This window comes from Euprymna scolopes, chromosome 36, assembly GCF_053919585.1.
Source record: "Euprymna scolopes isolate OS-2025 chromosome 36, ASM5391958v1, whole genome shotgun sequence".
Classification (NCBI taxonomy): Eukaryota; Metazoa; Mollusca; class Cephalopoda; order Sepiida; family Sepiolidae; genus Euprymna; species Euprymna scolopes.
Window position 1 is genome coordinate 33,903,363 of NC_136517.1, and position 27,500 is coordinate 33,930,862.

The 27,500-nt window shown below is 33.9% G+C and overlaps 1 long non-coding RNA gene and 1 pseudogene across 1 annotated transcript in view; one reads left to right on the top strand and one right to left on the bottom strand.

The window, feature by feature from the left end:
• Nucleotides 1-3,793: 3,793 nt before the first annotated feature.
• The window catches only part of LOC145260219 (uncharacterized), a 309,138-nt gene continuing 285,431 nt past the window's right edge, over nt 3,794-27,500 (bottom strand). The window contains exons 2-3 of the long non-coding RNA XR_013864246.1: nt 25,146-25,366; nt 3,794-3,969 (exon numbers count right to left, since the gene is read on the bottom strand). This is a non-coding gene — a long non-coding RNA (uncharacterized LOC145260219). The remainder of the gene's footprint in view (nt 3,970-25,145; nt 25,367-27,500) is intronic.
• On the top strand, nt 6,901-7,019 carry LOC145260728 (5S ribosomal RNA; annotated as a pseudogene).

Genomic DNA, 27,500 nt, shown 5'->3' on the forward strand with positions numbered 1-27,500 from the left:
GACAATTAAAGAGTGGCTCCACACTCCCATAAGCCCACAAGCTGGGGCCTCACCATCGATATAGTTTAAGGTCATATCCAGGACCTAACTATAGTTACTGATAACGTTACTAAAACATTCTAGAATATTTAATTATATATTGCTTGTCACCGTTCTCCCGTGTGCTAAGCAGAAACCGGAAGTTCAAACGAGGAGACCATCTTGGCTATAATCGGATTGAAAATTAAAATTTGACAATCGATTTTATAGATTACTACAGTTACTGATAACGTTACTAAACATTCTAGAATATAATAATCAGAGATATTTTGATAATATGCATTGATTCTAATTAAAATTGAATTGTAGTTTTTTTCATCCGGTAAAAAAAATGACTAAATGTATTAACATTGGGACAAAATAATTAAGGTCATTGTTATTTTCTAATAATATGTATATTTAGCAATAAAATATGTCTGAATTTGTTTTTGTTTATGCCTTTCATACATAAAAATGCAAATTTTCAAGTGTACGTGGTATTTAAAGGAGAATATTCTCAGTGAGATTTAAATAGTCATTTAAATATCATAGACTACCTCATAATAAAAAAAATAGTCATTTAAATATAATAGACTACCTCATAATAAAAAAAATAATATAAATTAAACAGTCAAGCACAACAACAACAATAGCAATCAACTCAGACACGGGATTTATATATATATATATAATTATTTACAATAATAATTAAATACCTACGAACGCTAGTGGTTCATCCTTTCGGGAATCTTCAGCGCAGGGTGTCACGATTAACACCAGTCGATAGATTCGAACTCGGCAACACAAGCAATCTTTGGCTTGATTAGCAAAGACCGTATCAATTCGGATATCATTAACCGCGTGGAATAGCGCTGAAATTAAACATTTTATTTTTAAATGATTTTACGTCAGTCAGAGTGATCCAATCATTATATGATGATCTATGCATAAGAGCTTAATTGACGGACTTAATTCAACTGAAAGTGCTCAATTATAGGAAACGAGTTTCTGAAAAGGGCTGTCACATATATTTATATATATATATATATATATATATATATATATATATATATATATATTCATATCGGTGCCCGGAAAACTCGTCCCGGGAAAACTCGTTTCCGGAAAACACGTCTCCGGAAAACTCGTACCCGGAAAACTCGACCCCGGAAAACTCGTCCCCTTTCGCTAGGTAGGAAAACTGGTCCCTTATTGAATAAATATCGATTGAAAACACATTTTATGATCGTTCTTGAAGGAAATATTGTTTTTTAAAATAGTCTATAGCCCCCCCCCATAATATTTTTTAAAAATATTTTTACTTGTTTAATGCTTTTTTTTTTTTTTTTAAATAAAATCGATTTTCTAAGTGTCCGTTTTCTACCTAACTGTCAAGGGATCAAAGTTCACCGATTCGATATTTGAAAATTCTGCCAAACTCCTCTGTCAATTTTGGGTCTAAACACATGAAATTTAAGATGTAGATTACTAGGACATAGATCAAACTTTTTAATTTGATTTGAGCTCAAAACAATAAATGTTAAGAGGTAAAAATTGGAGTCAAAGTAAAAAAAAATTGACCTCTGCGGTCTCAACCAAATTACTCAATTTTTAGTCTAAACATTTGAGATTTTACATAACGTGTATTTAGACATAAGGCAATCTTTTTACTCAGGTTTTGGTCGAAAATATGGCTATCAAGGGGTCAAAGTTTAAAAGATCTTACCATTGCAGCCTCTGACAAACTATTCGGCCAATTTTGGGTCTAAACATTTGAAATTTAAATATAAAAGGTATTCAGACATGCAGCAAACTTTAAAATGAATCTTTGTGCGAAAATTTGGCTGCCAATAGGTCAAAAGTCAATTTTGGATCTAAACATTTGCAATTCTAGATGTAGGTTGCCTGGACATGAGTCAAACGTTTATATACATATGCCCATAAAGTTAGGAACAGATCATAGGACCCGGGCAAATCCGGGCTGAATTGCTAGTATATATATATATATATATATATATATATATATATATGTGTGTGTGTGTGTGTGTGTGTGTGTGTGTGTGTGTATGTATATATATATATGCAGACAGTCAGACAGACTGATTAGAGTTATATAAGAATAACAAAGAATTATATTTATATAACTGATACATAAACCTATTTAAAATGCTGTCCATTTACTTTTAGCTCACCCTATATATATATATATATATATATATATATATATATATATATATGCGCGCGAGCGTGTGTGTGTGTGTGTGTGTGGAGCTAGTGAAGGACTAGGACAACATATTATAAAAAAAATTGAATAAATAACAATGAATCATTAAATTCAAACGGGAATTTATTTTCTAAATTTTAACTAAGTTTTTTAGCTGAAGCTCACACTTGGATTGTTTACGCTTAAATTCAAGATTTTTCCTGAAGGGGTCACGGTTAATTGTGTCATCAAATAATTTCATGGCTGGCTAACTAATTGATTGATTGATTTTAATTCGTTTTTTCCATTAAAAAAAATTTTTCGCAAATTTTTTTTAATATATTTCATTTTTTTAATATTTTAATTTTATGCTAACCAGTGTTTGTTTTTAGGGGGTGCTAATATTTATCCTCTGATTAAAAATAATATTTATCCTCTGATTAAAAGAGCTTATCTTTGAAAATCTATGGATTAAAGAATTTCATTGTTATAATTTCTCATTTAAATTTTGCTATACACCCAACTTATAAAAAATGACACATCACGTACTCCTCATCAATGAGTTTGTGCGGGTTAATCACATAAAATAAACAGTTTCTTAAACTCGTAAGATAAGCATTACACGAAACAGTTCTTTAAACGAGTTGCTACTTGAAGTTCCTTGACGACAAAGAGATAAGTACCTTCTGTTACTCTGCTTTCATTTTAGAGACGCTGGAATAAGATCCTTTCAATATCGAATGGCTTGCGTGGTGACCGTAGCGTAACGCCGAATTTACCTCGCTGTCCCTTGGATCTTCAAATATGCATCGTGATCCCTTGCTTCTAAAATGAGCCAAACCCTTCACGAAAACAAAATTCTGTCACAAAGCGAACATATGTCTATAAGTCACAACTCAGTCTCCTTCGATTCGGTCGTTACCTGTATAATGAATCTTTTTTTTTTTCTAGACTTGGATCTATTCCGATACTAGACAATTGCGCTATTTGTTGACGTCTGTAGCTATTTTTGGAATCTTTTTTAAATAATATAATGTTTAAATATGTTCAAATGGTTACGAAACAATTGCAACACATAAGGAAATACACGATATGATGTTTTTATTTTATTTTTTTGTCTTGATTTTTGCACGCACAAATTGTAAACATAGTTTCGTTATTGAAACTTCAGTCTTTGCTTAACTTGTAAACATAGTTTCATTATTGAAACTATGTTTACAAATTAAGCAAAGACTGGAGTTTATATGTACTCAATGTTTGTTATGTTGGTTTCGGTTTCGATTCTAGCTAATGACACTCAAAATCATATTTCTTAATAATTGACTCTATAATAATAAATACGAAATCTAAAATTTAAAATATATTAAAAGTGCATTTTACGACAGGGCGCACCTGCTAGTATTAGGTTGGTGCAAAAATAATGTCGATTTTTTACATTCAACTTCCAAAAATCATAACTCTTTTCATAATAAACTTTATCAATAGAAATCAAAAACTATTAGAATCAACGCATTTTTCCAACGAGAAACAAGTTTATTTATCCCATTAGAATAGAAATCGAGGATTCTGGAAGCAATGAAGTCATTGAAGGTCGATTCGGCATCATCTCGGCTTTTGAAGCATTTTTAGCGCCGAAAGTTGTCGAGATGCTTGAAAAGGAGAGAATTGGTGGACGAGAGGTCCAGTGAACATAGCCGATGAGGGAGAGTCTCGTAGTCCAATTTGTTCAGCTTCCGCATCAATGATGTCTGATTAAAAAGAAAGAACAGTTCATAAACATAATTTTATTATAAAGCTTATAATTTTGTTTTAAATACTAAATAAAAAGTGTTTGAATGAAACTTTTATTCTTATATTTTATTTTAAAAAAAAAAGGGCTAAATTATATACAACGTTGGTCATCTGTACCTCAAAGTCTGTCTGACGTCACTTCCGCTCCAATGGTTTTGTAAACAAAGAGGTGCGACTCTTAACGAAAGCCATTTTTCAAATATTTTCATTTTATTTATCCTCGGCGAGACTTTATGACCAGTCGGATATATTCTTCGCAAACTATGAACAAGACAAAATGTATAAAATTTACCGACTAAACAAATTTATATTTTGATTCAGCAAAATACCACTAAATTTCACATCGACTTTTCTATATATGGCTGATGTAAAAAAAAATGTTTCCGTAAGGCCACGCACAAAAAAAGGCACTGACTCTGACTCTCTTGTCTAACACGACGCGTCGAGCCAAATCGTGTTTGCTCAGCTGTTCGTGACAGGAACACTTATCGTTGACCAATTCACACATTTTCGCCAGAAACATGTTTCGCGGCGTCCACTATTGGAGTTGGGGGATTACCTGTTATCACGTAGTTGGATAGTGGATTACGGGTGGAGGGGGATTATGTCTACAGTCTATGAACTCAGCTAGCTTGGCACTTAACACGAATATTGTTTTTTGGGGTTTTTTTTTTTAATTATTATTATTTGCTTTTATTGGCGTTGGAGCCTCCGTGGGCTGTATAATACATTCGTCACGTGTTGAACAAGTGTAGATTTGTCATGCTATTAGAAGATGAAAGAGTTTCTGACGGAGAGGAAAACTGCAAAGACTCAACAATTTTAAATGTTATTTAAAAATCTACAACACAAATATGTGACAAATAATACATTCTTCGGTGCAAGTCCGCAGTTCAAACCAAATAAAAAAAAAAACCCTAAAACATACAAAAAAAATATTTATGATGTACATACCTGTCATATTCCAAAAATCACGTAAGTTGATCAACTGTTTAATAGACTCAAAGGTGGCTTCGTTACGAGGTTCAAATCCTTCCACCAGCGGTAATCGTCAGTTCCTACACGTATCAACCTATATGCTCAACGAATTTTTTATTTACAGGCGGGAAATTTGATATATGCGGTATTCAGACATGTGAAAAACTTGTAATCTGTTTTTATCCTGAGCAAAGGCTGCTAAAGAGTTAATATTAAAAAAAATTGGTATATGGAGGTTATCAGATTTTTATCTGTTTCTCAACTGTTTCACGACTACGCACGTGTGAATCGTCCACATTACATATTCTTTATGTTAAGAATAATTAGGTTTTAAAACACTTTGTAAAGACCGTGTCAAGCTGGCTTAATGGTTATCGTACTCGACTCACTCTCATTAAGTTTTAGTTTCGATTTCAGTTAGAGTAATTTTTTTACTTATTTATACACAACAAAAACAAAAAACAAAAAAAACATAATACTCCCGTGCACATGTCTCAGTTTCTGCATGAATTAAAATATTATATTTATGCGTATTGTCCGACTGGGCCACGACGGGCAGCCTGCTAGTATATATATATATATATATATATATATATATATATATATATATATATAAATTATATTTTTAAATCATTTTAAGCGATTAATGAGAAATCATTAGCATTACAAGACTGATCTTGCAAGTTTGACTTATAATAAAGTTATTTGCCCTTGTTTTTTTTTTTTTTTTCTCACGATGACAATACGAGACAGTCCTTTTTTTGCGTACTTATAAATTTGATTTTCTTAGTTAAAAATAAAATTACTTGAGCAATTAATGTGATTTTTGGAATGTGAAAACTTTCGGCTACGCACATCGTAGATAAGTTGTATTTTTTATACATTTGTTTTTAATTTGTTTTTTTTAGGTCGAACTGTGTACTTGAACCCGGTCTTTTTATTAATTTTGTAAATGGATTTATGTGTTACCTAAATCTGTCAAATTCAGAGAAGATTATTTGTCGAACTAACTTCAAGATTAAAACGAGATATTTATATTATTGTATTATTCAAATATCAGCTTCGAAGTAAAATGACTTCGAAACGATCTTTCTTGAAACTACCTAAAATTACTGTGTAGAGGTTTTCCTAGAAAAAAAAAGATTTTAAAAACAACCTTCTGTATGTAAAAATGTTGTCAATTTATATAACTGAATTAAATATTAGTCCCGTTTTGATTCTGTAGAATCCAATAACTATTAGCAGTTCAAACGATACTAATTCGACTATATAGTTATGTTTTACAGTGGTTTTGACTCCACTCGGAGAGCAAGCATCCGGGTCACTTGCAATAATTTATGGCGTTCCCGAGAGTTCTTTTTTTTTTGGGGGGGGGCATCTCAAACGCTTTCGATTATCACGGTCGTCGACAAACGTGTATCGATAACAACTTCCTCCATATATATTATTTTAATTTGAATTCATTATTGAGATGAGTATTATTGATATTAATTTTTATTTATTGCGGACTATTATTCTCATCTTTATTAGTTGTTGTTTCACGACGTTTCGGCCAACAATTCCTCTGGCCGCGACGGATAGGAACTTCGAATCTCCTAACTGCATTCTCAGCAATCACTGCCATCCGTAGTTGTTGTCGTCTCACCACGTTTTGTTCAAGTAAGCCTCTGTCCGGCTTCGGGTAGGATTGAAACCTCTATCTTTAGATAATTCTAATAGAGATTCAACGTCTCTATCAACTGCGCCACGGGCCCCGAAGGGGCGATCAAGGTCGGATTTTTGGATCTTATAAATCCACGTTTATTTATTATCTGATCTTCCATGGTCAGGTCCGTACCGAATGGTATACATATATTATTTTAATTGGAATTCGTTATTGAGATGAGTATTATTTATATTCATTTATTTAGATATACGGCATAATCACGTTGACACATCGGTTCCCGTCAGATCACCGAAGTTAAGCAACGTTGAGCCTGGTCATTACTAAAATAGGTAACCAATTTGGGAAGTCCAGGTGTTGTATGTAGGAAGACATCGACACCTCCCTGCAAAAAGTTGCAAAAACCTAACGTCGTCATCTCCCCTAACGGGGATATACATGCGACTGGGGACCGCTTGCGAATTTCATACTCCCATGAAACTTCCTCCCTCGGAGGAAGCCGGTTAAACCCTGAATAGGGTTGGTGCTGACTGAAAAAAAAAATATTTATTGCGGAGTGTTATTCTCATCTTTATTAGTTGTTGTTTAACGACGTTTCGGCCAACTATTCCTCTGGCCTTCGTCAGATGGTAATCGCGACGGATAGGAACTTCGAATGTTGTTCGACCGTTAAAAACAATATAAAGTAGTGATTTCAAAAATAAAAAATAGATGAGTTCAGTGCCATCATCTATAATCGAAAACAAAACCAAAACTTATGAAGAATTCTTGGCAAATTATTTATTACTAGAAATGGAAGGACACAACAATTATTAAACAACAGCCACTCCAAAGAAAAAAGATGTAAGCGTGACACACAAAGTAACACACACGTATAACTGTTTCTTTCCCACATACATTCTTGCAAAACTTAATATACACACACACATATATATATACACATATATATATATGTGTGTGTGTGTGTGTGTGTGTGTGTGTGTGTGTGTCTATTAGTGTTGTGACGATTATCGGAATCGCGAATCGAAATAATGGGAACTTTTGGAGTTATCGGAATCGTAGATTTGCATTCATTTTTCGATAACAAAAAAAACGATTGTTTTTCATGTTTTTTATTGGTTTATTTTTAGTTAAAACTTAATTTTCTATGGCTCGTATTAATGATCAAATATAAAAATTATTATTGATTTAAAAAAGAAACAGTAAAACTAAAATCGATAGATCACCTCCATGAGTGTATTTCTACATTTGGGAAATTATATGTACATGTTAATGGTGTTTGCGTCCACTCCTCCAAAAATAACTCTTTATTAAAAAAAAAAAAATCGGTAATTTAAAACCGATTTGGTAATTGTATTGAAATCGGGAATAATATTGGAATCGGGAATAATATTGGAATCGGGAATAATATTGGAATCGGGAATAATATTGGAATCGTTCTCTCACTATATATAAGTGAAATTGTCTATGCATGTGTCTATCTGTGTAAATTTCCCTACCAAACTGCTCTGTCAATTTTCAGTCTACAGACTCGAGGTTTGACATAATGTGTATTGGGATTTGGAAAAAAAAAACATTTTAACCCGTTTTCGGCCAGAAATTTGACAGTGTAGAAGTCAAAGTTCAACGATTTGACATTTGAAAACTCTACCAAACTTCTCCGCCTATTTTGGGTAGATAGAGTCATCTTTCTGAATCTATTTTTTAGAACAAATAAATATAGGTCAGTGAGGGTTAATTTGACACAGACAGTAATATAATTAGTATAAGTAAAAGGGGAAATATAATGGTATTGGATCCCTCACCAGACTTGTTTGGTGAGGAGGATGGCTAGTCTCCCTGAAGGATTAAAAACAAGACCTTTCAAAGGGCAAAGGGCGAATGAACCATTTTTCGGGGTCAACGGCCAACTAGCAACGCGTGTGTTTATCTGTATGTATGTGTGTGCTGGGGTAGAGAGGGCCATGGTGAAGGCAACCTTTCTAGGAGAAGCAAATCTCTGATTAAAAAAAAACATAAAGCGGGAGACCAGTACCCGCATTAAGTTGGTCTGCAGTTTAACTTGTTGCTGGCTATCTTGCTCTTGCTTGTTGCTAGATCTCAACATTTTGAACCGAGAGAGAGAGAGACTTAGTTGTCATACAAAGCTAAGACTCTGTAATATCATCTGTGTATAGATACTCCCTCAGGCATTTGTCTATTAAAATGATCCTGTGGTAATGGAAGTCATTTTTGGGCTTATGGACTTTAAGTGCCTGAGGGAGTGGAACTCGTCGGACAAGATATTGCAATCATATATATATATATATATATTTATATATATGTATATATATATATGTATATTTATATATATGTATGTATATATGTATGTATATATGTATACATATCTCAACACTTTGAACCGAGAGAGAGACTTAGCTGTCGTACAAAGCTAAGACTCTGTAACATCATCTTTGTATAGATACTCCCTCAGGCATTTGAGCTCATGGATTTTAAATGTCTGAGGGAGTGGCACTCGTCTGACAAGACGTTGCAATCATCATATATGTATATATATGTATATGTATACATATGTATATATATATATGTATATATATGCATATATATATACATATACGAGGTGCGTGCAATAAGTAATGCCCCTGACCCACTTCCCATAGTAGTAGAGCAACGAAACTTGGCACAGTTATTAGTCTTTCTCTACATAGGAACCACCCAGAGTTATGCATTTCTCCCGTCGTTTGTATGCAGCTCTGGAGACCGGTTTTGTAGAACACCCCAGCTTGATCCTCCAACCACGACGTGACTTCAGAAATCAATGCTACATTATCTGGGAAACGATTTCCTTTATAAACCAATTTCATGGCTGGGAAGAGATGAAAGTCAAAGGGTGCAAGGTCAGGAGAGTAGGGAGGATGGGGCAGGATTTCATAATCACACGCCCGTGCTTCTGATCTGGCGACATGCGAGTTGTGGACCACAGCATTGCATGCAGGAGGAAGGTACCTTTGCTGATCTGGCCCCGCCTCTTGATTTTGATAGCTTCCTTTAATTTCCTCAAAAGTGTCTTAATGTCATAATAGGCTTTGTAATAGCGGTACCCTTTCCCAGGAAATCTGTCGTCACTACTCTGTCCTGGTCCCAGAAGACTGTGAGCATGACCTTGCCAGCGGAGGGCTGCACTCTTGCCTTCTTTGGAGGTGGTGAGCCAAAGTGCTTCCACTGCATTGACTGGGCTTTGATCTCTGAATCAGTGATTGACCCAAGTTTCATCCTGTGTAATCAGTCTTTTTAAAAACTTTGACTCATCTTCTTGGCACATCTCCAAATTCATCCTCGAGCACTCGACGCGTTCTCGTTTCTGGATTGGTGTGAGCAACCTGGGAATCCATCTGGCAGACACTTTATGAATATGCAAATGGTCATGAATGATAGTTTTCACAGACCCAGTACTAATCTTTACATCTTGGGCTATTTGGCGAATAGTAATGCGCCGGTATTCCAAAATTGCAGCCTTAATTTGACGGACAGATGCCTCATCAATGGCAGAAGGGGGGCGACCAGGTCTGGGAGCTGTTTCCACAGACTTCCGGCCATGTTTGAATTCACGATGGCAGCGTTTTACAAGGTCATATGATTGGGCATTATCACCATAAGTTTCTTTCATTTCATCAAAAGTCTCCTGTGGTTTACGTCCTTTCAAATACAAAAACCGGATCACTGCTCGACATTCAACATGCTCCATTTCACACCTGACTCAGTTCAAACACCTGTAAAACAGAAATCACAATAAGTTCAGAGTTGTTATTTGCCAAATAACACGTAGAGATATAAATCATTGCGCATGCAAAATTTCAGCTAGATCAGACAACTGGAAGTGGGTGAGGGGCATTACTCATTGCACGCCCCTCGTATATATATATATATATATATATATATAGTAATCCACGTACAGTACTGTTTCGCTGTTTCACAGCTCATCAGTGCGGCTAGACAGGCAACTACCTCAAGCCAGGATCGAAACCCGACCGTTTGTACGGCAGTCAAGGCTCCTAACCATTACGCTATTGGCGGCTGCTTGAACGAGTAGTGAGTTTAACGATGTTTTGATATCGTCTGAAATACCTCCGCTCGATTTGTTTACACAAAGAGCGTCGCTTATATGCTAATGGTAATTCGTGTTTCACTTCTCAATATGCTCAACTTATATATATAAAAGGCAAAATGTGTGTGACCATTTCGTGTATGTCTTCAAAAGGCTTTTCTCGCACACGCTCCCGGGGTCGTTACTATTGCTTAAAACTGTGTATATAGGTTTACGTCGATTTTTACAAAATTATTGCTATTTTGGCTTCTCGCGTGTTGATTGGGCTTTTTAGTATAAATAAACTGAAACTAAACTCAAACGGACGTTCTCGGCATTGCGCCGGGAAAAACGTCCAGCGTGACTCTATTTGACCTTCTTAATTAGGTCAAATGGAAGCAGCAGAGTTAACTTTTGTTGCGCACGCCTGTTTTTATAGTTAAATAAATAATTTCAAACCTATTTAACGTTGTCTGTCGCCGTGGCTCAATGGTTAATGTTGCACTTTTTTTTTCACACATTAATTTCCAACTCAAGGGTACGGGTTCGATTCTCCTACTCACCTACCAAAACATTTTTTTTTATTATTATTTAACACCCCCCACCCCGGAGTTTTGATTTACCTCAAGACACCCGGGCATCGCCGGGTACTCCCCGCTAGTATATATATATATATATATATATATATATGTGTGTGAAAGTGTCTGTCTGTCAGCCTGTCTGTGTACATTTCCCTACACAATAACTTCGTCAACTTTCAGTCTACAGACTCGAAATTTGATATACAGTGTACTGAGATTTGGGAAAATCTTTGTAATCGGTTCTCAGCTAGAAATCTGGCTTTTAAAGGGGTCAAAGTTCAACGATTTGACCTTTGAGAACTCTACTAAACTCCTCCGACAATTTGGGTCTAAACACTTGCAATTTTAGATATAGGTTCCTTTAACATGGATCTAGCTTAATAACTTGATTTGAGCCCAAAACAATACATTTTAAGGGGTCATAATAGAGGTAAAAGTTTTAAACAAATTGACCTCTGCGATATCTACCAAATTACTAAAGACAATTTCTGGTCTAAACATTTGAAATTTTACATAAAAGGTATTCAGAGATAAGGCAATCTTTTTAATCGGTTTGGATCGAAAATTTATATATAAATCTATGTATGCATGTTTGCATGCCTGCCTAAAACTTTCGACAGAGGCAACAGATTTTCAGATGATCAGCATCACTTTGAATTTTGACCGTTCAGGCGACAAATACCGAAAATTTGGCTAAAAACATTAATTTTTTCACCCTCAATTGGGCACTTTTCTATAGGGAGGGGTTGTTCTTTTCGCCGATATTTTCGAAAGTTGTCCCCTCTTTTCGATTATCTAGCCTTAATTAAAACTTACGTCACTTCCGGTTTGGCGGTGGTCGTAACAGCAAAGACGTTACCTTTTTTTTCACGTTCCTTTCCTCCTTCGCGGTACGGGTTCAAGCCTGCCTTCCTACTACCACTTTTTTATTTTTTTGACTCAACACACACCTCCAAACACCCAGGCAACGCCAGGCACCCAAGCTAGTATTTAATTATTATAGTAAAAAATAATTATATATATATATATATATATATATATATATATATATATATATATATATATATATATATATATATATATTGCTACACAAACAGCGATTTCATCGACTTATGGCGCATTCGTATAAAACTACATGCTCATGTCCGTTCGGGTTAGGATCAAAACGCAGTATATTTCCTGCCCTTTTTTAGGTGGATGGAAATCCTTATTGATTGGGGCAGTGTTAATTTTTGTCGTATCCCAATGAGTATCCTTTCCGAGAAAGCTGGATATTCCCGCAGATGCAAATCTTACTTAGTGATCAACTTCATTTTCGTGGGAGGGGTCAAATAAATAGGGACTAATCAACGTGACGACGCAATGTGAGAAAGAGTGAAAGGGGAGATAATCGAGAGGAAATCACAGACAGAAGAAGGTGAAAAAAGAGAGAAAGGTGTATTAGAGTAATGAGTAAGAGAGAGAGATAGTTAGAGAGAGAGAGAGAGATAGTTAGAGCGAGAGAGATAGTTAGAGAGATAGAGAGTTAGAGAAAGAGATAGTTAGAGAAAGAGAGAGAGTTAGAGAGAGATAGTAAGAGAGAGAGAGAGATAGTTAGAGCGAGAGAGATAGTTAGAGAGATAGAGAGTTAGAGAAAGAGATAGTTATAGAAAGAGAGAGAGTTAGAGAGAGAGATAGTAAGAGAGAGAGATAGGTAGAGAAAGATAGTTAGAGAGAGAGAGGGAGAGAGTTAGAGAGAGAGAGTTAGAAAGAGAGATAATAAGAGGGAGAGATAGAGAGAAAGAGTTAGAGAGAGATAGTAAGAGAGAGCGATAGTTAGAGAGAGATAGTAAGAGAGAGAGAGAGAGAGAGAGAGAGAGAGAGAGAGAGGGGGGATAAATTATAACAAAGACGAAGGAGGAATGTCATTCTTTACAAAAATGAATCTCGCTTAACCTTAAGGAAAGCCTATGTATAAAAAGTAGTCCCGCGCTTTGTCTGGTGGAATCGGCAGAGAGAGGTTGTTATTTGTCTGGTGGACAAAATGCCTTATACATTATTCATTCGCGCGGTAGCTACACCATCGGGCTTAACAAATAAAATGGAAATAAATAAATAAAAAATAAAAGACCGGGGAATTTCTATAATGACGCCCGTGTCTCCCGTCTCTTCCGGGCGATCTGGGACCTTGGCAAGTCGGTGAAAGTTTTATAAGGCCTAAAAGGATGAATATGAGTCGGTTGTGTGTCGAGGGCTGTTAAGTGGGTAAACCAGATATATATATATATATATATATATATATATATAGAGAGAGAGAGAGAGAGAGAGAGAGAGAGAGAGAGAGAGAGAGAAACAGGGGATGAAAGAGAGGAGAAAAAGAGAGGAAGAAAGAGAGGGATGGGATGGGGACAAGGGGCAGGAAGAAAATACATTGAGATATGATAGGGGGAAAGACGGGTCGGTAAAGCGACTCTCAGCGGTAGAAATACGATTCAAACTATCGAATGACCTATTGACCCTATAAGAAATCCTGCCGGATGGGATAAACATTAGTCATTAAATAGAAAGTCACCTCCCTTACCATTAACGAGTCTGTCTGTCTGTCTGTCTGTCTGTCTCTCTCTCTCTCTCTCTCTCTCTGAGTGTGCCTCTTCGTTATAGATGCGTCTCTATTAGACGTTCTGTCTGCGGGTCTGTCACGCTTAAGTGTAGCGCGCCATGTTTGCCATCTTATACTTGTTTACCAAGAAGGCCAATAATGCAATCGTGTACGAGATGGGTATAATCTTTTTTTAATGACGCACTCTCGAAATGCCGGCAAATGAATATGCCCATATTCAAGGTAAATGCTGAATGTTCTCTAGTCTATAGTACAATCACCCCCCCCCCAATAAATGTGTGGTTACATTCAATGCTTCAAAGACAAATCTCATTCGCTTTTTATAAATATGATAAACTTTCCAACCACCGATCTCTATGACTGATAGCAGCAAACACTCTACTAACTACAACAACTAAGAGCAATGTCAAATTCCATGAACTACTCGTCTTTAGAACATAATACTACGGAGCTGCTTCCCAGCTGACTATAACATAATGATTTTTAAGTCCAACCTAGAGAATGTCTTAAAAAACTGTTCCCTAAATTAAATAAACGTATCAAATTTCCATTACGGTACCCATTAACACTTGATTGGCCTCCGGCTCTGATGAGAGCTGATTATATGATATAAGACAAAGCACCTTTCCCGAGTCAAACGTTCGAACTTTTCAGTCTAACATTTACAGGCCACACAAGATCGGTTTTATAATATACTAGCAAGTCGCCTGGTGTTGTCCGGTCGTAAAATACGCATAAATATTCTATTAAATCCATACAGAAATTGAGACATGTGCATGCGAGTATTTTTTTTCGCACAGCTCATTTCTTGCAAGTAAAAAAAAAAAATGCTCGAGTTAAGATCGAAACCAAAACCTAAAGACAGTAAGTCGAGTACGATAACCATTAGGCCAACTTGACACATTCTTTAAAAAGCGTTTAAAACCTACTTATTCTTAACATAAGTAATCTGTGTAATCATGTAAACGATTCACGCATGCGCATTCGTGAAACAGTTGACAAACAAATAAAAATCTGATGACTCCCACCTATAAAGTTTTTAATTTTTGACCCCTTAGCAGCACATTTTTTCCGGATGAAAATCGATTAAAAAGCTTTCCACGTGTCTGAATATCCTATATACTAAATTCTCACTTTTATAGATATTTACGTATATTTAACGCCACCAAACGGAAGACCTTTGAATTAAATAAAAATTAAGTATTGCTCACCTGAAACAAACACGTTTACTTCTTAAAAGATATTCACAGTAAGAACTCGTTTTTTATCACAACGGAAAACGAACTATTCTTTTTCTCTCTTCACCCATGTGCTTAGTGTTACCCGTGTGTGAGACATATATTTTTGGCTCATATAGACACTAAGTAGGGAGTTGAGTAGTGAAATGTCTGTTCAAATTAAACTTAAATATTTGCATGTTAGTATGGTCGGTGAATAGGGAGGGAATTTCAAAATCTAGCAGTTCGATTGAAGAACATTTCGGCACTTGTACAGAATTTGAACCATACATAACTAACTGTCCGCTCGGCTTTGCTCGGGACATGACGTCATGCGCCCGGGTTTGACTGTAATATGACGTAAGACGCCGATCAATGTGTGGCAAAGCAGCAGACGATCCTTGGAGAAATTATTGGAAAAAAATATCATTAAATTGTGTAACCAACACACCGTCAAACAGCCGTTCCTAACAATCTTATACAAGGTGATTATCTCCACTTTGGATCAACAATTGCAAACGTCAGGAGCTTCTTAACAATTATCTTTTCGAGTTTATGTGGAGACAGAAATTTGGTAATGATCCTTTTATCTGCATCCTAGACCATATATCGGAAAGCGAAGTTTTTATAGAATAAAGACAAGAAAAGAAGTCTCATTCCATTATTTAAAAGCAACTTTATTATTTCTTTTATAAATATATATATATATATATATATATATGTATATACTAGCAAAAGTACCCGTTGTTGACTAGGTTCAAAAATAGCCTCTAGAAAATGGACTCTGATTTATGAAAGTATGATAGATTATTAAAAGGAAGGGTTGTAAAGAGATAGCATCGAATTTGGGGGTATCAAAACCAAAGCAAAATATGATGAAAGTAAAAATAAAATCGATAAACACCATAATTTATTATACCATACCTGTTCACACTGAAACACTTATCACAATAGTCTGTGTATCTATATTAAAAAAACTTTGTTAAACTTTGTGGCATATTACCATTCTATGGAGGTTAGGCTCGAACGAACATCCCATAATTTTATTATACCATATTTCTTCAAACTGAAACATAATTATCAAAGTATACTTACGCAGCTAGATATGGAAAGTCTTTATTTAAGTTTGTGCCTATATCCATTCTATGGAGGCCAGGCGCGAGCGCAGACCCCACAATTTTATTATACCATCCCTATTTAAGTTAAAACATACTTATCAAAGTATTCTTATGTACATCTATATCAACAACCCTTGTAAACGTTTTTTTTTTTTTAATTTTTTTATTTCCATACTTTGTGGACCAGGCGCGAACGCAGACCCACAATTTTAATGAACAACCGTTCTGCCAGATCAAACATACCCATTCCTGTGTCTCGATACATCTATTATCATTATATGTGATCAGCTTTCTATAATAGTCAACCATATAGGAGCCTATTCGTGACCACACACACACACAGACGTTCAGCTTTATATATATATATATATATATATATATATATATATTAAATATAATCATCCACTGACACGTGTTTCGTCGTCTACGACTCATCAGAATGGCTGAATCTAGCGAGATTCGAAATCAGGACCCCATGGTAAGAAGCCTAAACCTCTACCACGGGACCACCTCGCTTGACTACTGATTGTATAGCGTTTTATGTAGATTTTTTTCATGGGGTCTCTGATGAGTCGTAGACGACGAAACACGTGTCAGTGGATGATTACATTTTAAAAATAATATATATATGCCGCTCCCCATTTAGGGGGTACCAAATTGGTCAAAGGGAAAATTATTCCCAACTCGCATTTAGGTAAAAATGCACTTTCGTATAAATAATTGAAATCGTTCAATGAGTGTCGCTAACAAAAACAAATAAAAACATCTATATAAAAACGCGATACATTCAGTAGTCAAGCGAGGTGGTACCGTGGTAGAGGTTTAGGCTTCTTATAATCGGGTCCTGATTTCGAATCTTTGGGGAAATTATTGGAAGAAAAAAAATCATTAAATTAAGTAAACAACCCTCCCTCAAAAGGCTGTTCCTAACAACTTTATACAAGATGAATATCTCCACGTTGGAGTTGCAGACGTCGGAAGAGTTAGTTTCATATGGTCAAACAAAATGTGTAATCGCTGCAAAGAAAAAATGCGACCGTAGAAAAGTTTACCTAATCTTAAGGAAATATCTCAGCTGTCTTAATTTAATTTAATTTAAAAAAAAATTATTTAATTTAATTAAAAATAAATTTAATTTAATTTTAAAAAAATTAATTTAATTAAAAAAAAAAAAAAGCGGTTGTCTAGCCACACTTTATAGAAAAAAATGTTCATGAAAAGAAAAAAAACTTTACTCTACATTAGTTACAGAAATAGGTACTTCTGCATGTCACTGACATGAGGCGAATGTATGCATTTTAGTTTCAAGAACGGCCGGTAGAGGGCGTTTGTCGGCCTAGAACAGGGTCGATAACTCGTACTTTTCTTTTGATATATGTTTATACAATGATACTGTAAAAAAATAAAAGAAAAAGAAAAAAAAACAAAGACAATCCTTCTGTACAAAAAATATATTCTTAGACCTCTATAAATGTTTCATGTTTTTAAAATTATATTTTGCTACATTGACAAACTAAAAGTATATTTTGATACATTTTTATACCGTAAAAAAAAACAAAACAAATAATTCTCAAAACAATCTATAAACTTTTTTTCGTGTTTTTTACGTTTACTTTTTACTCACACGCATAACAAGAAATATTATTAAAACTTTCAAATTATATTTTGATATATTTTTTATGCAATAAATGTTTCGATTTTCATATATTTTCTTGTTCTTTATTTCGTTATTATAGATTTTTGCGTTCTCGAAGACACTTGTTTACATTTGAGGTTTGCAGAACGGCCGATAGAGGCCATTAAAAGAACAGGGGTCAATAGCTCATCTCGGACGCCTCATGTCATTGACATGCAGAAGTGCCCCAAAATAAAGAAAAAAAATATGAAAAAACATTTCACAAACTAAAACCATATAGGTTTTAGTTTGTGAAATGTTTTTTCAAATATACAAAACTAAAATTAACTCTAGTAGGGAGAGCCAACGTTGTCTGGGATTGAGTTATGATAATCAAATGTTTTACACTCCCATATTTTTATTGTCATCGAAATCGGTGAAATCGCCCAGTTTTCAATCAAATCGATTGAATGTCTGCTCTAGAGGAAACTCTACATGCTTTTATATGCAGCGACTTAGTTCACAATACATTGTAGTCGATATTGCACTGTAGAGAACCTACTGTTAATTTTATAAAATTATTTTATATATAATGGCTTGAATAACAGTTTCGACTGCAAACGTCAAATACTATGCTTCAATTGTCCTCTAAACAGAGACATTCATTTTGAACGCGCCCATGTAATATCAAAATATCTTACTGCTGATTTTATATGTCTGACTTTTCTGCTTGTGTGGTAATAAAACTTCTCAAATGCACTCTTCGCGTTAGGCCGTGTAAAGTATATCGCCTTTTATTTTATCGGATTTTTTTTTTTTTTTGATTATCAATACTTATTGAAGACATTTAGATACACAATCTATCTAAGAACACTGCCAGATACATAAAGTACATTTCTGTGGAAATTCATACAAATTAGTCCAGCTGTTTCGGTGCCTATAGGGAACTATCTCTCTCTCTCACACACGCACACACACACGCACTCACACACAGACACACATACACACTTAAATCCATTTTACATAAGTTAGAAAATAGTATTAAATACAGATTATTTTTTTTTATTAATGGCGAAGAAATAATTCAAAATAATTAAATAATAGATATTAAAAAATATATTCACAATGTTATAATCTAACTGTAATCTATAAATCTATAAAAGTGAGAATGTGTGTGTTAGGAAACTTCTTTACCAATATACTCAACGAATTTTTGATCTACAAAATTGAACTTGGTATATGGTGTATTCAGACGTGTGGAAAACTTTTTAATCAGTTTAATCCGGAGAAAAAATCTGTTCAGGGATCAAAATTGGAAATTTAGAACGTCGGGGGGGGGGAAGGGTCATTGGATTTTTATTCGTTTGCTGTTTCACAACTGCGTATGCGTTACAGTCCTTATGTCAAGAATAAATAGGTCTAATAACCCTTCCTAAAGATCATATCAAGCTGGCCTTATGGTTTTTGTACTTGACTCGCTGGCTTTAAGTTGTGGTTTCGATCTCAGCTCAAGTATAATTTTTTTTTTTTTTTTTTTTTTTTTTTTTTTTTTGCTTAATTTTTTTTTTTTTTTTTTTTTTTTTTTTGCTTAGTGAACTGTTTAGGAAAAATAATACTCACGTGTACATACCCCAGTCCCTTTCCGTTTTTTTGTTTTGTTTTGTTTTGTTTTTGTTTTTACTTCATTCTTTTTCAAAGGAATTTAAATTTACGTTTAATACCTACGGTATTTCTAATTATTCCATTTTAATTGACGCAGCATTCTTATTTATTATAAACAGAAATACTGTAGCCATTAAACGTAACGTTGAATTCTTAAAAAAAAAAAAAGACAATCAAAGAAAGAAAAAGAAAACATAAATAAACCGAAAAATATGCATGCGATTAAATTTTCTTTTTTTTTGGACACAAGATATTATTATTAACATTGTTTTCGAGCCTACTTTTTCTTAACATAAGAAATTTTTCATTTGAACGATTCATTGAGTATATAGGCTGAGAGGTGTCCTCACACACATATTATCACATTTATATATATATATTAGCAATTCAGCGAGTTTGACTCATGTCCAGGTAACCTACATCTAAAATTTCAAGTGTTTAGACCCAGAATTTGCGGAGGATTTTGGTTGAGTCTGCAAAGGTAAACTCTTTCAACTTCGCAGCCAAATTTTCGCCCAAAAACTGATTAAAAAGCTTGCTGCATGTCTGAGTACTCTTTATGTAAAATTTCAAATGTTTGGGCCTAAAATTGGCTGAATTGTTTGCTAGAGACCCCAAGGGTCAAATCTTTTGAACTTTGACGCCTTTGGCGGCCAAAAACCGATTAAAAGCTTGACCTATGTCTGAATACGCGTTATGTAAAGTTTCAAATGTTTAGACCAAAAATTGGCTGGGTAATTTGGTAGAGCCTTGAGCTGCCTCAATTATTTGGAGCGACGTCAGTTTATAGTGACACACACACACACACACACACACACACACACACACACACACACACATATATATATATATATATATATATATATATATATATATATATATATATATATACAAAGAGCGCAGGAGCGAAGAGGGGTGGTTACAATTATACAGTTTCAGTTTTCATGATTTCACGTGATGTTCCTTTGTATTTTACACCCGTAGCAATTCTGTATGTCCACCTTGTGCCTGTAGCTCATGTGTGTTAGTTTCCGCATCCAAGGGTTTTCCATAATATTTCAGCTGTTTCTATCATTGTTATACGTTGTGTCTTCTCAGCCATCCCCCAATCTCTCCCGTTCTTATTTCAAAGTTTTCGGTATTGTTCTTAGCGCCCCTTCTATTAATGGTGTTAACTTGGCTTTCTTTATTTCCCATATCCCTTTAAGCTCTCTGGCCAGTTCCGTGTATTTGCTCCGATTCTCTGTCTCTGTGATCCACCCTGTGGTATGCAGAAACGGCAAAATCTACAATCTGGCAAGACTTTTCCTTCTGGTTAACTATTATGACATCCGGTCTTCTTGATTTGATTAGTTTATTTGCTGGTATATCCATTAGTGTTGGGACGATTAATCGAAATCGGAATTTAAAAAAAATCGGAACTTTTGGGGGTATCGGAATCAGTTTCGGAATCGGAACAGTGTGTGCCCATTTGCCAATGCTAAAAACCAATTCCAGGTTTGTATTACTGTACGCATAGATTCGAAAAAGTTGTCAAAAAACAAATATCTAACAAATAAATGTTATCAAAGGCAAGAAAAGTTACTTTTCTACCTGACTGGATAATGTTTTAGTGTTTTTATTTAAAGTAACATGTTTATTCAGCTCGGAAACATACAGCGTTTACCTATGTATTGGAAAATTTTAAATGGTGTCCGATTCTCTCTTGAACACGGTAAGTTTGGGAAAATGAGTTAAAAAATAAAAAAAATAAAAGACTATACAAAATACTGCTAGAAAATCGCTCAATACATTACCGTGACATAGGCTGGCATATATTCGGTGGGTTTCTAACAGTATTTTGGATAGTTTCTTATTTTTAACTTATTTCCCCTAAACTTACCGTGCTCAAGAGAGATTCGGGCGCCATTTTAAATTTAACAATACATCGGTAAACACTGTATGTTTTTCGAGCTGAATAAACATGTTACATTAAATAAAAACACTAAAACCGTATCCAGTTAGGTAGAAAAGTAACTTATCTTTCCTTTGATAACATTTATTTTTTATATATATATTTTTTTGACAACTTTTTCGAATATATTTGTATAGTAAAACAAACACACAGTTCCTTTAATTATCTTTTTTAATAGATTTTTTTTAAACAAAATTTCTATTAATGGCAGAAATATTAAATAAATATTTACTGATTTTCAAAAACCTGTAAAACTAACATTTATAGATCACCCCCCCCCTACACACACATGAGTGTATTTTTACTTTTAGGAAATATATGCACATTCAACATGTGCTTTTATGGTAATCATGAACAAAATGACGATTTTATATTTAAATATTTAGACATTTATAAAGAATCGGAATCGGTAATTGTATCGGCATCGGGAAAAACATTGGAATCGTCCCATCACACATATCTATGTCCCGTTATTATTATTATTATTATTATTATTATTATTATTATTATTATTATTATTGGCCCACAAGAAGCTTTCACAGAGGTCATCAAAGATCTATCCTTGAAAACAGCCTGTGGTGTTCCTTGGAAGCTGAGTGACAGCAAGTCTCCCCAGGTTTCCAATAATCTCCACATATTTTGATAACCTTTGCAAATAAATTTGCATTATCGCAACAGCCGCTTGCCATTGATTTCTTGTTGGCAGCGACTATTGGTCTTCACTGGAATTTGAGTGGCAATAAGTTGCTCGGTCTTTTCTTCCTCCTTGACTCTACTTGGTTATTTGATCTCACTCTTTTTTTTTTGGTGGGGGGGGGGGCAGTGATGTGGTAATAGGAGGATGGGGAGGTTAGATAACTTACAGATATGCGGTTTCAGTGTTTTTGATTCTATGTAGCGTTTCATGTTTTGCCTTTGCAGTATTTTGTCTGGCCCGCACTTGTTGCTCCTGTGTGTTAGTTTCCACATTCAACGGTTTTTCTTAATATTTCAGCTGTTTTCATGATTGTTGTTCGTTGTATTTTTATAGTCATTCCTTTGATTCCAATTTCACCTTATTTATTGTTGTTGTTATTATTATTATTATTATTATTATTATTATTATTATTATTATTATTATTGTTATTGTTATTATTACTATTAATATTATTTTTATTATTATTGTTATTACTATTATTATTACTATTATTATTACTATTATTACTATTATTATTACTATTATTATTACTATTATTATTACTACTACTATTATTACTATTATTATTACTATCATTATTATAATTATTATAACTATTATTATTACTATTATTATTATTACTATCATTATTATTACTATTATTATTATTATTATTAATATCATTATTAATATTATTACTATTATTATTATTACTATTATTATTACTATTATTATTATCATTAGTATTAGTATTTATTATTATTATTATTACTATTAATATTATTTTATTATTATTGTTATTATTATTATTATTACTATTATTATAACTACTATTATTATTATTACTATTATTATTACTATCATTATTATTTTTATTATTACTATTATTATTATTATTACTATTATTATTATTATCATTATTATTATTATTATAATTTATTATTATTATTATCATTACTATTAATATTATTTTTATTATTATTGTTATTATTATTATTATTACTATTATTATTACTATTATTAATATTATTACTATTATTACTATTATTATTATTACTATTATTATTACTATTATTATTATTACTATTATTATTATTACTATTATTATTGTTACTATCATTATTATTACTATTATTATTACTATCATTATTATTATTATGATTGCTATTATTATTTTTTTTTAATTATTATTATTATTATTACTATCATTATTATTACTATTATTATTATTATCATCATTATAATTATTATTGTTATTATTATTACTATTGTTATTATTGTTATTATTGTTATTATTATCATTAATATTATTATCATTATTATTATTAATATTGTTATTATTGTTATTATTATTGTTATTATTATTGGTGTTATTATTATTATTATTATTTTGTTATTATTATTGGTGATATTATTATTATTATTATTATTATTATTATTATTATTATTATTATTATTATTGATCTTTATCCTTTTTACTCCTTATTTTTCATCTTTTCTCATTCTCTCACGTTCGTATTCTCATTCTTCGTATTCTCATTCTTCGTATTATCATTATATGTCTTCCATTTTATTTATTTTCTTTGCCATATTCTTATTCCTATTCGTTTTCTCATTCTTTTTATCTTATTCTTAATCCTATTTTCATTCTTTTATCTTATTCTTAATCCTATTTTCATTCGTTTATCTATTCTTATTCGTGTTCGTGTTTTTCTATCTCATCCATCTAATCACTAAATTTCTATCTGAAATCTACTTAATTATTCTCATCCTGTCGTTCGTGTTCTCACTCGTATTTCTATCGTATTCTTATTCTCCTATCTTTATCCTATCGTTAAATTTGACAGATAAAAACGCAATAAATAAAGTAGCGAGTGGCTTCATTAACATTTTATGGCCTATTTAAATTCGAACCCCATGCCATCTACGTTATCCAAAATATCGGTTTCCTTTCTTCCCCATTCTCTCTCTTTGGGCGGTGTGGGCGCTTATAATATTTGATATCTTCAATCTCATTTATTTCGGCGTTTCCCCCGTCTCCCCCACTATCGCCATTGTTTGCACTGCTCTCAAGCCCAATTTAAACTTAATTTCTATTAATATTCATCGCGGGCGGGAGAGGGGGGGGATAGACACGCCCTTCTTTTTTTCTGTCATTATCGACAATCGCCATTTTGCGTAACAGATACTAGATACAAGAATTTCTACACGGATACAAAGCAAATCGAACTATATTCTTGGTCGATAAAAATTATTCATATATTTAGTGTGTATACATTGTTTTTTCTTTTTCTTTGTTAATGAGTCATCACTCCCCGGGGTCGAAAGCCACTTGTGGGTAATTGTTAATAAGATGTGATGGAACTAAGTTTGCTTTCTGGTGGAGACTGTTCGTGGCGACTATTTGTTGATATTTGATAAGAATATGATCACATTGTAGTCCGCAGAGAAGCGGTTTCATTATAATTTGTTCGTGATGTTATGTAGTAGTGACTCGAAAGGAAGGAATAAACGGGAGTAACATTTTTATGGGGGAGGGGACTGAAAATCTGGATCTGTCAAGTTCGAATCCAGTTCGTTCCACAGATACATTTTTATCAAACCGATACTTGACCTTGTGTCCAACCTCTCGGAGAGGAGAGTAAATTTATTCCTAAGTCTCACGATGGCTAAAATTAGCAACGGCCACATTTTTTTTATACTAACCGTAAAGCGCGTTCTTGTTCTGTAGTCTAGTTTACTTACGAACCTGTGTTATGTAGTAGGTCGAACTCAAGAAAGTATTTGTAAGTTATCTGTCTGTCGATCTATCTATTTATCTGTGTTATTATCGATATATTTCTTGATCTAGTTATCTATCTATTTCTGTATCTATCCATCTCGATCTATCTATCTATCTAACTGGAGAGATAAACAAGAGATGAATATGAAGAATGTTGATAAAAACTGTCAAAATATAATGAAACTATATCATAGACAAGTTTACCGGAAGATCTGGTCAGCTGATCGGATCTACGAGTATGTTACCACGTGATCAGGTTAGCTGGAGATCACATTGGAGTTGGAATTTGGACGTTGAGTAGGGCGGACGGTTTAACATGTCGCCCCTTCCTTCACCAGCGAAGGAGCTGACGTGTCTCAGAATGGAGACCAAGTATTAACCACCCAAGCCAAGATATTCAGTTTCCATTCTTCTGCGATCGACACCTGGAAAGAGAATCAAAACTATATAAAATACAATCAGCGTTCTTGGAAATGAATATTCGTTCAAACAAGTTCCAGCCTCACCCCCTCCCCTTCAAGAACAAGATGAATTCCAGATGGACCAAGATGAAAGACGCATGAAAATAAGGTATGTCGGAAAATACATGTATGATACACACACAGAGAAACACACACACACACATACACAAACATACACATACACACACAAACATACACATAGATACACACCCGCGTGTGAACATTTAGACGATCATAGCATTGGAGCATAAATAGACTGCAGCAACATAACAGGGTTCAGATAGTGAAGAACCAACAATAGACATATTATATCTTTCGTCGTTCATTGGTTTTACCAAACTCTAGAAGGATTCGTCTAAGCTTCCAGCTTCGTGCTGTTACTAGTGGCAACATCACGTCGACAAGATTATTAATTTTGCGTATAAATTAGTGAATGGTGAAGCTTTACCAAAGGGATCTTATTCAGGCCCCGAAGACTATAACATGATCAATATTTATCCAAGATATCCTTGCGAGGTTAAGGATCCTCATTTCAGTTTACTTCTGAGAAATCAATGTACAGAAAGAGCTAAGACACAAGTGTTCTTGCTATATTTTATGTATATTGGGAAACCTTAATTGAGCTTCACCCATTGGCGTATTTTTTTAATTTTTTATCTCAACAGACCGAGATTATTCTGGATTTTCGCTTGTATTGTTAGGTAACTACTTCAGATAAAACAATGTAAGCTTTTAATTTATTGAGATTGTCGGACTGACTACCTCATCTTGGTTGTTATAGTCACAACGTTTCGGTCGTTTTTCCCTCCGGCCTTCATCAGGTGTTTTGTATCGAACTGAGGAACCGTTTGTTAGGAGTCTCGAACCCAACCCTTTATTATTATTACGGGGATACCGTGTTCGGACTCCAGCTAGGCTCTGGGACATAGTTGCTGATTCTCTGCGTAAAGCTGAATGCAATTTGGACACCTCTAATAGAGAGAGAAAACCTTGAATAACAACATAGGTTTAACATTAACAAAAAACAACTAAGAATTGTCCTAGTGACGTATGGCCGAGTGGCCCTAGACGTTGTATCAAAGTTTACAGTTACCCAAAGGTGCTGAGTTCAATCCTGAACGAAGGCAGTGAAAAGTAACATTAAAAAAAAACGCCTGATGAAGGCCGGAGGGAAAAACGGCCGAAACGTTGTGACTATAACTAACTAAGATGAGGAAGTCAGTTCGACAATCTCACTAAATGAAAACACTTCATCTAAAAAATACAGACAATTACTAATGTAATCTTTATTTAACGCTTTTTTTTTAAATTTTGCCTACCAATTCGATAATAATTTTAACAAGTGTAATAAAATTATTCAAGAGTTATTAATGCTGTGTAGAGGTACATTTGGTGACACGTACACACATCCGGATGAACCCTTCGTCACAAGTGTTGTGTAGAGACACATATTAGAGACACATTAACGGGGACTCAGAACAGATGACGATTATAATGAGGGAGACATTTACATCAGACTGGGATGATTCTTCTTAACACATATAGAGGGGAGGAGATACTTCACTTATGATGAAGGGGGCACATTACTTGCAAGAGGGTTATACAAGAGTTCGTTACAAGATGATGATAAAACAAATTTACCTTTTTTATTGTAAGGAATAACGACACGAGACAAACAGTTACAAACATAGTTGCTTTCTTTATTCTCCAATCGACCAATCGGTGATATCAGGAATTCAAACTTTGATTTACATGATCTCTTTTCCTCCCTTCGTTTCTAAGGGGCTCGTCTCTCCAACTGACTATCACCCTGTGTGATCTGCTCTGGATATCTGCTCCTCATCAGCTCTAACTTCGATCGTCAGATTCCTATATTGAGAAATCGCCTTTGTTTATGACATCGAAGTGTGTTTACCAACGTGACTCTATCACGTGGATGTACAAATGATTGCCCAAACACACTTTTGGCAAATGAAGAATCCTTAATCTAATTCTAACCTATTTTTAAACAATATATTTTAACTCGCATTGTACATTCATTTAACTGACATATTTAATATCCAGATTTGTAAAAGAATGAGCAATCGACTCTTTTTCC